At 39.2% G+C, this 16,108-nt stretch overlaps 1 protein-coding gene across 1 annotated transcript in view; it reads right to left on the bottom strand.

The window, feature by feature from the left end:
• The window catches only part of DOK6 (docking protein 6), a 363,336-nt gene that overhangs the window by 346,237 nt on the left and 991 nt on the right, over positions 1–16,108 (bottom strand). The gene's annotated exons all lie outside the window — the stretch shown is intronic.

Here is a 16,108-nt window from a genome sequence, read left to right as displayed (position 1 = left end):
TAATTATTATAGGTTATTAAGAAAAAGAATACTATGTCCTAGTCAAGGGTGCCGTATCCGAGGAATACACTGTCATCAAAATGCGTGCAGTGATTAGAACATGTATTCGGAGAAGGCACTAGATATCTGGGTAAAAGAACAGTCTTCAGACTCAGGGTGTGTTATCACACGTCCCTTAAAATCACAGCCTTCCTATCAAAAATGAAAATGATATCGGACCTGCACACCAAGTATTATGCTCTTTGAATGGAGAGTTACATGTAAAAGCAGGCTTTACACCGTAAAATACTATAAAAACACACGTCGTTGGCATGATTCTTCACGGAAACTGTAGGACAGTTGACGCAGGTTCTAATTCTGTACTATGTGAAATTACACAATCAATATTAAAAATAAATATGTACTGGGGAGCCCGGGTGGCTCAGTCAGTTAAGCACCAGAGTCTTAATGTTGGCTCAGGGCATGATCTCAGCAGTTCGTGGGTTCGAGCCCCAGAGCGGGCTCTTTGCTGATGGTGCGCAGCTTGCTTGGGATTCTGTCTCCCTCTCTCTCTGCCCCTCTCCTGCTCGCACTCTTTCTCTCTCTCTCTCTCTCAAAATAAATAAATAAACTTTAAAAATAAATACATACATAAAAAATAGTCAAAATAGCAACTGAAATGAAACATCACAATATAAGAAATACATTCAAAGACAATGTTGCAGAGCCTTATGTTTTAAAATTTAGGTAAACTTCACATTTTTTTTAATGTTTATTTATTTTTGAAGGAGTCAGAAAGAGAGACAGAGCATGAGTGGGGGAGGGGCAGAGAGAGAGATGGAGACATGGAATCTGAAACAGGCTCCAGGCTCTGAGCTGTCAGCACAGAGCCTGACGCGGGGCTTGAACTCACAGACCTCGAGATCATGAGCTAAGCCGAAGTTGGACGCTCAACTGACTAAGCCACCCAGGTGCCCCTAAAATTTAGGTAACCTTTAAACCAAACCTTATTTCTTCCAAAAAAACTCACGCACTTTGGGGTTTTTGTTGTTGTTATATGGATTCTTGCTTAAGAGGAAGCTAAATTTCAGTGCTCCCTCAAAGAATGTTCAGAAAATACTTTTCAGTGAAGTTAAAAAATGTATTTTGTAAAAACGAAGCACTGAATCACATATTTTAGGTGGGGTATATAAGACGTTTTCTAGGTGATGTATTTCCAATTACAGCTTTCGTCCTGAAATTCAATTGGCTGCTCTGGCTAATTACAAAGGGATAGATTACAAAGTGCCCGGGAAAGGACAGTATTCCTCAACATCACAATCATTACTAGGGTAGCACAGTTTGGAATGTGAACTTATTTAACCATTTAGCAAAGACTTACTGCCTGCCCCCTTTCTTGCCAGGCTGGACTAGTCTGGCACAGCATTTTATTTATCACTGTATCCCCTGTGTGTGGCACATACCCATGTGTCAGTTCTTTTTACCACTTCACCCTTGATAGATTTCATGCTAATATCTCCTTGGTTAATACATCTTATTTTTAAATATATGCTTGGTATTTTGAATTGAAACCATGTACCAACTATGTTACAGGTTCAAACTGTAAAGCAAAACAATTATTTCTTTCACCAGTGACTCTGAATCCTAGATGACTCATGGATCTCCAACTGCTTCAGGTGTGGCTACGCTTACCTTTTTGTTGTTGTTGTTCAGTTATTTTACTGCTCCCCCCTTCACGTTCTATTCAGGTATTGAAATTAACCTATCAGCAGAGAGCATGGTATCTGAAACTTCTCCTTAGATGCTTCATTTGGAACGTTATTTACTTTGTATTCTGGACAGTTTTATTATCATTTCAAAAGGAGCTGCAAGTTGGTATCGCCTGCAGCATGAAAATGGCTAATGACATTTTTCAGATGGGAAGGTAGCCAGGTGATCTTTTTCTGGAGACACAAAATGAAATTTCGCTGAAATACTGCTGAATGTTATCTCTTCTAAGTAATGATGCTTTTTTTTTTTTTTTTTAATTTGGACAAGGTGGCTTATTTGGAGCTCAAAATCAAAGGCAGAGAAGTTTTTGCACTGTTGTTTGTTTCTGAAGTCAATGGAGTGTTCAAGCCACTTGGCTCCTAGTAATTAAGGTGTCCTGTGGGTAAATGTAGCTTATATAAACCTCATTTCACAGAGAACACTAAATCGCAACTGCAAAATTACCAACAGTTATGTTCTTCACGATTCAAAGAGAGAGGAGGACTACGTCAAACAAAAGCTGCACAGCAAAAGAAACCATCAAACAAAATGAAAAGGCAACCTGTGGAACTGGAGAAAATATCTGCGAAACATAGATCTGACAAGGGGTTAATATCCAAAATACACAAAGAACTCGTACAATAGCAAAACACCTATCAGCACAATTAAAAAACTGGGCAGAGAACGTAGGCAGTTTTGCAAACAAGACATACAAATGGCCAGTCTTCCACATCATAACCAGGGAAACGCCGTGAGATATCCCCTCACACTTTATACTTGTTCAATGGCTGTCCTCAATAAGACAAGATAACAGGCATTGGCATGGATGTGTTTTTATAGTTTTTATAGTGTTTTACAAGTATTTTACAAGATACACATGCGCTTTAGTTGACTTAACCATTCCCCCATTGATGGACATCTGGTTTGTTTTCAGTCTGGGGGTGTTTCAAATAAAGCTGCTAAGAACATTTGTGTAGAGGTTTGTGTGGGAACAGAAAGTTTTCATTTCTCTGGGACAAATGTCTAAGACTGATGGGTTGTATGGCAGTTGTATAATTGGTTTGTTTATGAAACTGCCAAGTTAACCTTCTGTTCTCTCTACCCCTCCCCTACTTGTGCTCGCTCTCTTTCTCTCTCTCTCTCTCTCAAAAATAAATGAATAAATGGGGCGCCTGGGTGGCTCAATCAGTTAAGCACTCGACTTCGGCTCAGGTCATGATCTCACAGTCTGTGAGTTCGAGCCCCGCGTCAGGCTCCGTGCTGACAGCTAGGAGGCTGGAGCCTGCTTCAGATTCTGTGTCTCCCTCTCTCTCTATGCCCCTCCCCTGCCCACACTCTGTCTCTCTGTCTCTCTCAAAAAATAATAATAAAAAAATTAATAATAAATAAATAAACATTACAAAAAAAAGAACTGCCAAATTGTTTTCAAGAGTATCTTAACCGTCTCTTCACATTCCCAACAGCAATGTATGAGCGATCCAGTTTTTCTGCCTTCCTGCCAGCATTTGGGGTGATTTTCACCTTTCCAGTATGTGTGTACTGATAGCTTGTGGTGGTTTTAATCTGCATCCCCCTAATGGCTGATAATACTGAACATCTGTTCACGTGTTTATTTGCCATTTGCATGGCAACTTTTGTGAAGTGTCAGTTCATGTCTTTTGCCCATTTTCTGATTGAATTGTCGTTTTTTAAATCCTACCATAGAGTTTTAAGAGTGTTTTTTTATACTAGTTCTTTGTTAGAGTTATGTAATTTGTAAATATTTTCTCCCAGTCTATAGCATTTATTTTCCATCTTCTTAGAAGGCTCTTACAGAGAGCAAACACTTTTAATTTTGATGAGGTCAACTGATCAATTTTTCCTTTTACGGTTTATGCTTTTTGATCTCAAATCTAAGAACTCTGCCTAGGCCCGGTTTCCAGAGATTTTCTTATATGTCTTGTCACAATTTTATTGTTTTACTTCTTACATTTAAGTCCAGGATCTATTTGGAGTTACAAGGATCTATTGTGAGGTTTATGCTGAGATTCATTTACTTTGCCTCGGGTTGTCTAAGTGCTCCGGCAACATTTATTGAAAAGGGATAATCCTTCACTGATTTGCTTTTGTACTTCTGTCAAAGATTCATTGGGTATATTCATTGGGTCTCTTTTGTAAAAAAAAGTTCTCTTAATCATATGCTCTGAATGTATGCTTTCATCAAAGCGCCTACACTTGTCCATGGGTGAGAACAGAATAATTCACTAATGGTGTGCTAAATGTCCAAACTAGGAGTGACTACAGTATAAAATGAATTCTCGTATCTCCATATTATTAAGGAAAGCCATTTAATATTCATTACTTTAAAAATTAATTATTTTAGTGCATTCTAAAATTTAATTGGGTCACTTCCAATAATGCCATTTTATCTGTCAGAGGTATTAGTTGCTATTAGTTGTAATAGAAGTTGACACTGGCTGATTCACTTAGAAGGAAATTTATTAAATTTTTCATTACTTCAAATTAGGAATAGAGGACTGGAGAACCAGGTTCAAGCCGCAACAACCATAAGTGATCTCTTAAATCATTAAGTTTCTTGATGAGGCTATTGCCTTTGGACAGGAGGTACAACCATGTACAATGCTTATACTTTTGCATCAATAAATCAGTGCAGTAGAAACAATTACTCTGTTGTCCCCCGTGAAGATCTGTATCCTGGGCTGCCTTCTTTTATCGCTGACTCAAAGTCTGGTCACTTAATTGGTAACACCTAGCTCGTTTCTCATGTCCTGGCAGCAGAAGATATGAGGAAAGAATATTTTTGGCATTTCATCTTCTAATAATGTGAGGTTTATTTGCTATCTTCAATAGCTATAATATTGATGATATCTATAGTATTGATGATGGGGTGCTATCCAAATATATTGAAAAAGATGGAAATGCTGGGTGAGAAACCAAATGATGAATACCTGATTCATACTGTTAATTTGTTTAACTACTTATGAAGGCAGAGTACACCTAATTATCCTAGCTGAGTAGGGTTCTGTGGTAATATATAGTGATAAACAGCTTGTTTTGAATTCTTTTCTGGTGAAGAGGGTCAACTTGGGTAGACTGATACGAAACCAAACAAACACAAATGAACAAACAATTCTATTGCCCAGAGATCCACTAAGTAAGAAATCTCTGGAAGCAGAACTTGTCATTGTTATTTACACACACACACACACACCCCAAAACTCAAAAACCATTTCCTGTGATTGTAATGTATGTCCAGTGTTAAGAACCATTGTGAAAGGGGCAGAACAGTTCAGCCTTGTTCATGAAGTCGAATGCTAGAGCAGGCTTTTAACTGCTTTTTGCCTCATGTCCCCCCCCTCCATTTTTATGCACAGACAGGTTACACATAAACACTACTTGCAACAGTTGTGTTTAGTCCTATCACCCAAATGGCTTGGTCTTTTTTTTTCTTCAATTTCACTATCACAAACCCTAGTTCTCCTACAAAGATGGATAACCCAGCTAAAAATATCTGAAGACAAAATTACCACAGAGTCTCGCTGCTAAGGAAGAGCTAAAGCCACCTTTCTTGGCTCTCAGCACAGTTCTGGAGGACCACAAAGCCCCTGTTTCCCCACGCAGAAATCTCTACCAAATTCAACCAGCTGAGAATTTCCCATTTCTGTTAGTGGCATCCTGGGTAACTCAGGCCAGCCTACTTGCTGACAATTAGGAAAGCTGGGAAAATACAAAAGTCATCTATTTGAAGGCATTGAAGCCCACCAAAGACAAAACTGAGAATTTATTTCTGTCGGAAATTCTAAAAAACAGGATCGAATGAAAATTGTATCCCTGAAAGAAATAACTTAAATTGAATACAATGAATAAACTCAACAGTAGATTATTCACAGTTGAATAGAAAATTAGTGAACTAGAAAATGTGTAAGAAAATATCCAAACTGAAGCTTTGAGTGACAAAAAAAAAATGAAATAGAAAAAGGCACAGAAGTACAGAAAATATGGTATAAATGATTTAGTACATGAGTCAGGAAGAAGAGAAAAGAGTGGACAGAATTGATAGGACAGAAGGGGAAACAGCAAATAACTTTTCAGAACAGAAGAAATATATCAAGCCATAAAATCCAGAAGCATTATAAACCCAGGAATAATAAATAGAATTAAAGCTACATTTATACCCAGCACAGCAATATTTCTGGAAACCAGAAAATGAGGGTATTAAATGCAGGCAGAGGGGGAAAGTCTAATCATTTTCAAAAGGTGACAATACGACAGCCAACTTTTCAAAGCAAACAGTGACAGGTAGAAGACTTATTTCTTCTCGGTGCTAGAAAAAAAAAATACTCCCATGTCAGTGATTCTCAATCATGGCTAGCCACTAGAAGTAAAACATGCTTTTCTAGTATACTAAACTTCACCCCTCGTTGCTCTCCTTGACCAAATACTACTTTACCACAATGCCTTCTATACATTCAAGATTCAGGGATGTTGCTAAATTGAGAATGAACATTAACCTTTCCTATAAAATACATCGGTGACTTCTTGGGTTCTTAGAACATTGTAAGCCCTTTATTCTGGGCCTTTACTCAATGTTCCTCACCCATCCAGACACATGTTACCATTTAGGTATGCTATTTCTTCTGCATGGAACTCACAAAGCCTTCTCTATACATGATTTCTCAGCTTGGTGTTACTTTCTCTATAAACCACAAAGCACATACTGTCTATGTGTACTCACTAGGTATTTGCCATATATTGTCTCAATTCTCTCTCTCCACCCATCCATTTATGCTCTGTCTCTTCAAATAGGAAGCCAAACAACAAAGACAAGAACAAAAGAAACCTCTGAGATACCAAGAATGAGGTGTGACACTGCAGTTAACTGCCTTGCAAAGCCATAAACCCAGACCTATGAACAAAAACAAAAAACAAAAGCCTCAAGGTTTTTTTTTCTTCTTCCTTTTTTTTTATTTAGTTTTGAGAGAGACAGACAGACAGAGCATGCGCAGGGGAAGGACAGAGAGAGAGGAAGAATCTGAAGCAGGGTCCAGGCTCCCAGCTGTCAGCACACAGCCCGACACAGGGCTCGAACCCACGAACTGTGAGATCATGACCTGAGCCAAAGTCAGATGCTTAACTGACTGAGCCACCCAGACACTCTTACAGGTGCTTGTCCTTAATAAAGTCTGAAGCATTGACTCTCCAATAGAGCATCATCAGAAGTTACTGAGTTTTAAAGAGCCATGGTATTGTAATCACTTACATTAGAACACACAAAGTAAAAGAAGGATGTCTTTTGTGAGTAACCATATTGCAGTGTCAGCCGTACATCAAGATGGCTCACAGAAAGAATGATTCAGAGTCTTTAGAGAATTTTAAGTTATGGGGCGCCTAGGTGGCTCAGTCGGTTGAGCGTCTGACTTGATTTTGGCTCAGGTCGTGACGCCAGGTTCTGCACTGAGCATGGAGCCTGCTTGAGATTTTCTGTCCCTCCCTGTCTCTTTCTGCCACTTTCCACTAACTTGTACATGCACTCTCTCTCAATAAAAGAAAGGAAAGGAAAGGAAAGGAAAGGAAAGGAAAGGAAAGGAAAGGAAAGGAAAGGAAAGGAAAGGAAAGGAAAGGAAAAGAAAGGAGAAGAAAAGAAAAGAAAAGAAAACAAAACAAAACAAAACAAAACAAAACAAAAGAAAAGAAAAGAAAAGAAAAGAAAAAGAAAAATTTAAGTTATGTCCACCACATTGATAAGTAAATTTCTGTTGGGGCGCCTGGGTGGCTCAGTCCGTTGAGCGCCCGACTTCGGCTCAGGTCATGATCTCACAGTTCGTGAGTTCAAGCCCTGCGTTGGGCTCTGTGCTGACAGCTCAGAGCCTGGAGCCTGCTTCGGATTCTGCGTCTCCCTCTCTCTCTGCCCCTTCCCCGCTCATGCTCTGTCTCTCTCTGTCTCTCAAAAATGAATAAACATTAAAAAAATTTAAAAAAAAAGTAAATTTCTGTCCTTCAAAGAAATTTCTACTTTATCATTTTTGTATTCACATCATAAAGCCTTATAGAATGCCCAGCATTATATGACTGATTTATTGGATAACTAACTATATATTTCAGAAATGACAATGTGTAAGTCTCAAGCACTAATAACGGTGTTTTTGTTAGTTTATAGTTGTCTAATACGTCTCACATTTCCCTTATTTACCCCCAAATCCTCACTGTCAGGCAATGATTATCAACCCTAGCACCAGATCAGAAACCCCTGGGGAACTCTAAAAGCATATCCACATTCAAAACCCAGCCAGACCAAATCAATGAGGAAAAATCTGGGCTCTGTAGGTAACTTCAACATGCAGTCATGATTGAGAATTACTTTTTTTTTTTTTAATAAGAGTACTAACATGTCATTTGGAAATACTGTATATACATATTATATTTAATATATAACACACATATATGTATTAATGACACATACATATGTATACACATACATGAACATACATACGTACATACATATTTTAAAGGCCAGTGAATGGTCAGAGAAGACCAACTGCATATTTACGAAGAAACAAATCGTGAAGAGAAAAATGATTGTACATGTTTATACATGTACGATACCTTCTATAAAAATCTACACAGAGATGCCTGGGTGGCTCAGTCGGTTGTGTCCAGCTTCGGCTCAGGTCATGATCTTACAGTTGGTGAGTCTGAGCCCCTCATCAAGCTATCTGCTGTCAGCATAGAGCCTGCGTGGGATCCTCTGTCCGCCCCCCTCTTTGCCCCTCCCCCACTCGTTCTCTCTCTCTCTCTCTCTCTCTCTTTCTCTCTCTCTCTCTCTCTCTCCAAATAAATAAACGAACTTAAAAATGTATCCAAAAAATCTACACAAGCATATATATTTCAATTCCTCTTTCTTAAAAGTAGCAAGCGACACAAGAAACCATGAGGCCTGGCAGGAGCAGGTCACGGCTGTGACGGTGGATTCAGTCCTGCCCGACGTGCAGGGATTTGGGTAACACTGTCACATTCTTTGCTGCATGACTACCTCACTACATACCATCTTTTGATTTGCCAGGTCCCAGGAGAAATGTATGATTTTTAAATTATGTTTTTTTTAAATGAACTCTTTTGCATTAAGTTGATTTAAACGTGATCTTTTATATAACTTTTTTTTTGATTTTTAAGTTTATTTATTTATTTTGAGAGAGAGAAAGAGCACAAGTGGGGAGAAAGAGAGAGGGAGAGGGGGGAGAGAGAATCTCAAGCGGGCTCCGCACTGTCAGTGCAGAGCCCAATGAAGGGGCTTGAACTCATGAAGCAGAAGATCATGACCTGAGCCGAAATCAAGAGTCAGTCGCTTAACTGACTGAGCCACCCAGGCGCCCCCTATATAACTGTTTTAATAAAAGATCATCTCTCATAAATAATGGTAATGCTAAAATAAAGAGATTTCAATATTTTTAAATATTTTAAATTCTACATAGACACGATCAGCTGCATTTTGGAGCCTGTTCTCCACTCCTACAAGAAGTTAGCCGGTTTTTAGATGGTATAATGAAAATGAAATCATGTCCATTTAAAGTGGTCAGGAAAAACACCTGCGTATTATGTCCGTATTGTGGTATCAATTCTCTTGCTGAATAGCACTTGTTTTTTCCGTTTTACTGAGATACAATTGATATATTACATGGCAGAAGTTGAAGATGTACACCTTTACGATCTGATCTACGTACGCGTTGTGACGCGATTAGCACACTGAGGTTATTTAACATCCACCACCTCATCCAGGTATGACTTTGTTTTCTTACGATGAGAACTTTGGAGATCTACTCTCCTAGCAACTTTAAGATACACTACACAGCACTGTTAGCTACAGTCACTGAGCTGTACATTCCATCTCCAGAACTTACTGATCTTACAAGGGAAGTATCTTTGACCACCTTCTGCCAGTTCCTCCACCTCCCACCTGCCAGCAGCACTTTTATCCGCAATGTCAATAACTTAAAGTTGAGTCAAGTGAATGATAACATTAGCTTTACACTATGTAGCCACCTGAAGAAAACACTTGCTTTGAATAACGCGAATAGATGGGTTGCTACCTATGTATATTGCAAAGTGGAAGCTGTTGCCTTGTAGATGCGACACTGAACCTGAAGTTACCATACCTAGATTTGAGTATATACAGTCCCACACAAACCCAATCTGTGTCTCTGTCGCTCTGGCTGATTCACTTTACTTTTTCTGGATCCGAGTTTATGTACAAAAGGTAAAATTAAATGAGGGTAACATCAAATATACTTTCAAAAAGCATGCTGGGAAAATTATATAAGACAATATATGTGAAAATTCTTTAGAAGCTGTAAAATACATGGTACCCCACGAGGCAAAATGATTCCATTACTTTTATGAAGCTTCAAATCAAAGCTCAAAGCGTCTGACCTCTCAGTCATTTTACTGTTAAGCCAAAATATTAGCCAAGCTTTTTACAATGAATTTAGTACTGTAACAGGAGAAATACTTTGCACATCTTCAAATATTACAACCACCATTTATTTCAAACAACATGAAAACATTTCTTTATTAAATGAGTTTCTGTTCTCCACTAATAACAAAATATCATGCCTTGTTCCATTCAATTGGACTGACAGGTGTAATGCTCTCACTGAGGGATAGTGTTGCAATATAAAAATGAAGTACTCAAAGGATAATACTGCTCTCTATCTTAAAACTAATGAAGATTTATGCAGAAAGTTCAAGAAAATGTCCTTTACCTACATTCTTGAACTCTTTGGACAATGCTACCAGACCTTAAAGAAAAAGAAAATACCGTGACGAAAGTTAAGACAAAATCAGTAAAACTGAGGTAAAGAAATTATAGTATTCTCTCTTTTAATTAGTTTGTCCCATTTGATGGAAAGTATTTCTTCCTTAAAACTAAAACTTCAAAATTCACAACATCTAGAGAAGATCAGTAGATGGTAGGAAAATAGGTAATTTTTATTTTGTTTGTACTGCTCACTTTTGACCTGTGTAGTTTCTAAAATGAAGTGGGTGTCAACAGAAACAGAGCAGAGTCATGAATACTTAATAGTCCTACCCAATATTATTCACATGGGTTGTTACAATCCAAACAGAACAACACATTACAACAAAAATACTTCAAACAACAAAAATGGATTACACCTATTTCAAATACATAGGCTTCAAATTAAACTGTGTGTGTGTGTGTGTGTGTGTGTGTGTGTGTGTGTGTGTGTATTTTAGACTGATCCTAGATATCAACCATTACTGAGCACTTTTGAAAGACATTTAAGGAAACTGGCAATTTTGTAAATTCTTACAAAGATATTTTACCGCTGCATAATTACTCTACTCACAATTTATTTCAGTAAATTTGCAAGATTTCCCTAAGCACTGAGTATAATCTTTGTTATCTGAGGAAATGCCATCTTTTAAGATTCACCTTGCCAGCAGTCATGTGTAAATATATTAAGATAAAAACTGAGATGTGAACATTTATATCTCACTCCTGATTTAACAGCTGGCCCCAGGTAGCACACAGACATAATCATTTAATATCAATATCTAGCAAAACGTCTGGGCTTGGTGTTTACAGGTAGGCTTATTTTTATTTTCCTTGTTTTTGGCTTTAAGTTTTGAAAATCAAAGAACATCAGGCATGCCCATATGCATGCATAGGGATTTTTTAAAAAGACAAAAATCTCACTAATTTCTGAAAATACCAGAAATGCCATACGTACATATAACTGCAAACAAATTAATATACAGGGATTCTATAGAAGGTATACAAGATGCTTTTCAACTCTAAAATTGTAAGAGCCAGTAATTCTTGTAGAGATAGGTAGATAAGTCGATAGAGATAGAGACAGATATAGATACAGAAATTAAGTGGAACGTATACATAGTGTTAAACATATACATGATAGTCACCATGAATGAAAACCTAAAATAAAAACCGCTAAAATAATTAGAGTTTTCATGTATTCTAAATCCATATTTTATGAGAAAGAGATAAATGATAAATAACCATGGATACAATGGATCCTTTCCAGAAAGCAATGTCCAGGATACGCAATATTCCAGAATGAGTAAAGATTTAAATACACTGAAAGCAACTTCCATGTCTTAAAGCCATGGATGGAGAATTCATATCTGAAGTAACGATCCTGAAAGTTCTTTTAACTTCTGAATGGTCAAAGTGATTAAGTTATTTATAAATTTTATCTTAAATGTATTTATTGCATCTTATTCTTGGAAAACTGGTAATGTATGTCATATAAAATAAAATCACTCTTCATAAAATGCTTTCTAGATATTTGGGAAACCAGAGACATTTTTAATTGCTCTAGTCAACCAAAATAATGCAAATGCACACATGAAAACTCCCTTTTATATTAATAAATAAACTTCTACAAAGGGGTAAATTCTCATAAACGTCTCTCATGAAAAACAACTCTCTTCCATCATCAGAAGAAAGCTGTTTGTGGAAGAACAAGAAAACCCAAAGAACTTACAGGAAGCTCAATAATCATCAAGCCAGGGATGGAAGCATCTCAAGGTCTGAATTAAAGTGGTAGAGAAAAGCAAGATGTGGATGAATCCACAGTAAGTTCTTGAAACAAAGGGAGACTATGCAAAAGAGAAAATCCTGAATAGATGTTCAGCTCATAACGTTGGGGCTCATCACATACTCCAAATGTGTTGCTCTGACTTTCTCTGCTTCCCTTATATCCAGGTTGGGGTAAAGTGACTCTTACTGGCCTAACGTACTATGAGTAGTAGTGATGTAGGAGGTATTTCTTGTTAATAACCCTGACTTAATACAACATGACTCTGGAACAGTCTCTCTCTCTCTCTCTCTCTCTCTCTCTCTCTCTCTCTCTCCCCCCTCTCTCTCTCTCCCTCCCTCTCTCTCTCTCTCTCACTCACACACACACACACACACCATCTGATACACAGTAGATGCTTCATAATTATTTGATTATACGTTGAATGTGCAAACGCCAACCGTATTTCGAGACGTTCCTTTGATACCCACACAAACAGCAAAATCCCTGACCTGACTTTGAGAAAGAAATAGAAAACGATTTTGTGTAAAATACTATTTATTTGTGCACAGTGTGCCTGTGAATAGCCTCACTGATGTATTTGAACAGAATTCCTTGAGAACAATGATGTGAGGGCTGAGTCTAGAATTAGTCAAACTGTGGCAGCCGGGATTTGTACAGCGATGTTAATGATAGTGATGATGACGTCCCTCTATAAGGCTGCATTTACTTTAGCTACAATATAGAGTCCACACGTCATGTGTAAAGTTATTTTAATGATTTCGGTGGTCGAGTTCTTAGTTTATCTGCAAACCAAGAACAGGTTGGATATTTTATAATATATGCCTTGCGGACTAAATTTAATCTTTCAGTGGTCACAAGGAAACATTTAATTAATAAAGGCTAAGAGATAAACAATTTTGGCCAACATGCTTTTGCTATGTTTTATTGTTATTAGTCCTGTTAAGTAACTTTTTATTAAAAAAAATACTGACCACTATGGCACCTTGTGAATTATAATACCAGTTATGCAACACGGAAGAAGGCAAAAGAAACTGAACTACAGTAAGGGCTTTTAAATCATGCAAAAGGAAAATAATATATTCATACAAACTATGATATGTCATAATGAAAAATTAACATAGACTATAAAGACATGACTCTAAGAGTCATGTCGTTATATGTTTAATGATTTAATACCTTTAAAATTTTAATGATTGAATAAACATAATTTTAAAAGACAAGAGTAAAATTTGGGGCAATTATACTATTTTTTTTCAAAATTATTTTCCTGAAGGGAAGATAAGCTGGTTAATGAGTCAAGACAAACTTCAAAGCAAACATTCAAAAAACTGTTCAACACTCACTACTTCACTCACACAACTGGGTAAGGAAATATTCTCCACTGGGAGCACTAAATTCTGTAGGAAGACACAAGGCAAGGGCCCTTTCACCATTTCAGTCTGGAAGGGCCTGGATCCTGGTTTTCCCCCAGCCCAAAAGGCAACTAGTGCTTTTCTGCCCTCATTCAGCACAATAGGGAACACTAACTAGTAAGGAGAAAAGAATCCAATAGAACATTTCATCTCAAAATATGCTTTCGTGTCATAATCTCGGATACCACTGGCCTCCTGCCCAGGGGTCTATTTTCCCCTTTAGATTATTATAAAATTTGGTTTTTGAAAGTACGAGTTCGGTACCTCATAAATCAAATATCTGTGCATATTTCATCAGAATTCCTTTTATTTTAGTTCTAAACATAAACCATAGAAGAATCGTTACGTATCATTTGAGTTCAAAATATTATTTTACTTGGAAAAGTCCATACTTCTGAGTCCATGACATTAGTAATATGTCTTATTAACTATGAAAATTACATTTGAATGTTTAGATAAATTCTATTGCTGTGCTCAAGGCACACAACACTTGCTTAGAGTTTTACTATCTTATGAGACAAACTTAACTTACTAAGCTTCAGAGAATCTATAGGTTTGTCACGTGAATTCACCCTTCTGAATACTAGAAAATTCTGAATTGAAAGTTATCTATAGTTTTTTTTAAATAATATTCTTCAAAATAGTGAAGGTTAACTTAACGTTTCGATTTAATACTAAAACAAAAGTGTTTCAACACCAAAGTCTGAAGTTTACATTTCTCAAGTAGAAATGGAAGACAAAAGCAATTAACCTATACATAAACATGCTTTTACGGTTTTCTCTGAAGGGCGTCTTTTACAAAGGCTCATCTCCAAGCAGTGAGTCTGGAAAGGGATGCTATGGGACTGCAAACACATTTGCACACATCTTAAAGAGGAATGGTGTTTTAAAAGGGCATTTCAAAGGCTGTTAACACGCATGGTTCCCCCAAGAAGCAGTCAATGCTCTTTTCTTGGATCCTATATTTTAATTAGGTTGCATATCCCGTTTTCGTCGTAGCAAATCCTGGAAAGCTGGGAATGGGAGAGGAATCCTACAGACCCCCGGGGCCAAGAGCGCGAAGGCCGGGGTCCTCAGGGTTATATTTCTCAGTCTCATCTCATGTACACAGTGATTCTGTGTTAGGAGATACACATCTACCCGGGGGACCTGAATCATCCGTTAGCTTATAATGTCTGAGGTGTCAGACACAATTGAGATTCCAAGAAGACGGAAGGCGCGAGAATGATGAGCAAGCACCCCGTGGGGGAGCAAAGGGCTTCAAAGGTCAAGTTCCTAAAATGGTTCTCCCCTCCAGCTCTCGCTTGCCGTGCAGCGCGTCCCGCCCGCGAGAAGCCGGCAGCCTCCTGGACAACTGCAGCTTTACACGTGGGTCCTTCCTATCTCCCGGGAAAGGAACGAGGCGCAATTAAATCTCCACCCGAGAGCGGCCCTTGCGACCAGAGGGGCTGCACCCCGCGCGCGCGCGCGCGCGCGCACTCTGGCCCCGGAAGGGCGCGCGGCAGGCCACGGGAGCGCCTGGCTGCGCCGGGTGGGGGTGGGGGTGGGCGCTTTGTAGTCGCCCTGTTGTGTACGCCCCACTTCTACGGATCTGCCCAAGTTCGGGAATGGGTCCCTCATCTCCTCGGGGCACCGTCTGCATCTTCAACGAGAAAGCCAGCAGAAAGCAGCACCAAAACCCAAGTGTGCCCTTTTCCCTTCCCTGTGCCCCCCCACACCTGCGTCCACCAACTCCTGATAAAACGACTCCTGGGTGCGTAGTGATGCGTCCTCTTTTAGGGGCTTAGGGTCTGCCCTATCTTCGTTCAATTTTCTAACGGTATATTTAGAATTATTTTTCTTTCTTCCTTTTTAAGTGAGAGAATTAGTGAATTTCTCCCTCCTCTCTTCCCCTCTCCAAGTTGGAGGACTCATCCAGTCAGCAGGGAACGCGGGGAATGTTCTGGTTCAAGGCCGCTTTGCCCCAGGATTCCGGAGCTTCGCAGAACTGGAACTTTGAGAACACCGAGGTAGAGAAACATCCAGGGAATCCGGGAAAGGGGCTCTTTCGCCCCCACACCGGTTTCCCTTCCTGCTCTGGACCGGCCCGCCAAGGTCGTTCTCGGTGGCCCATCTCGCGCGCCCATCGCGCGCTCCCCCACTGCCACCACCGGGACCCCCTGCGCGTCGTTCCCGCGGTCCCCCCACGCCCGCCAAGCCCAAAGGCCCGCTCCTCCTCTCCTGGCCTCGGGGCTCCACACCCAGGTCTCCTGGGACCATCCACGTGTCCCTCCTACCTCCTCGTCTGGTCACTAGAGAACTTCTGAACACCCCGGGGCGGGGGGGGGGGGGCGTCTACACTGTTTCTCTCCCAAGTCAGGCACAACGTCTTGCACGGAAAAACTACGACGA

This window comes from Leopardus geoffroyi, chromosome D3 (assembly GCF_018350155.1).
Source record: "Leopardus geoffroyi isolate Oge1 chromosome D3, O.geoffroyi_Oge1_pat1.0, whole genome shotgun sequence".
Lineage (NCBI taxonomy): Eukaryota > Metazoa > Chordata > Mammalia > Carnivora > Felidae > Leopardus > Leopardus geoffroyi.
Note: the sequence above shows the minus strand (reverse complement) of the source record. Positions and strands in the feature narration are given on the sequence as shown.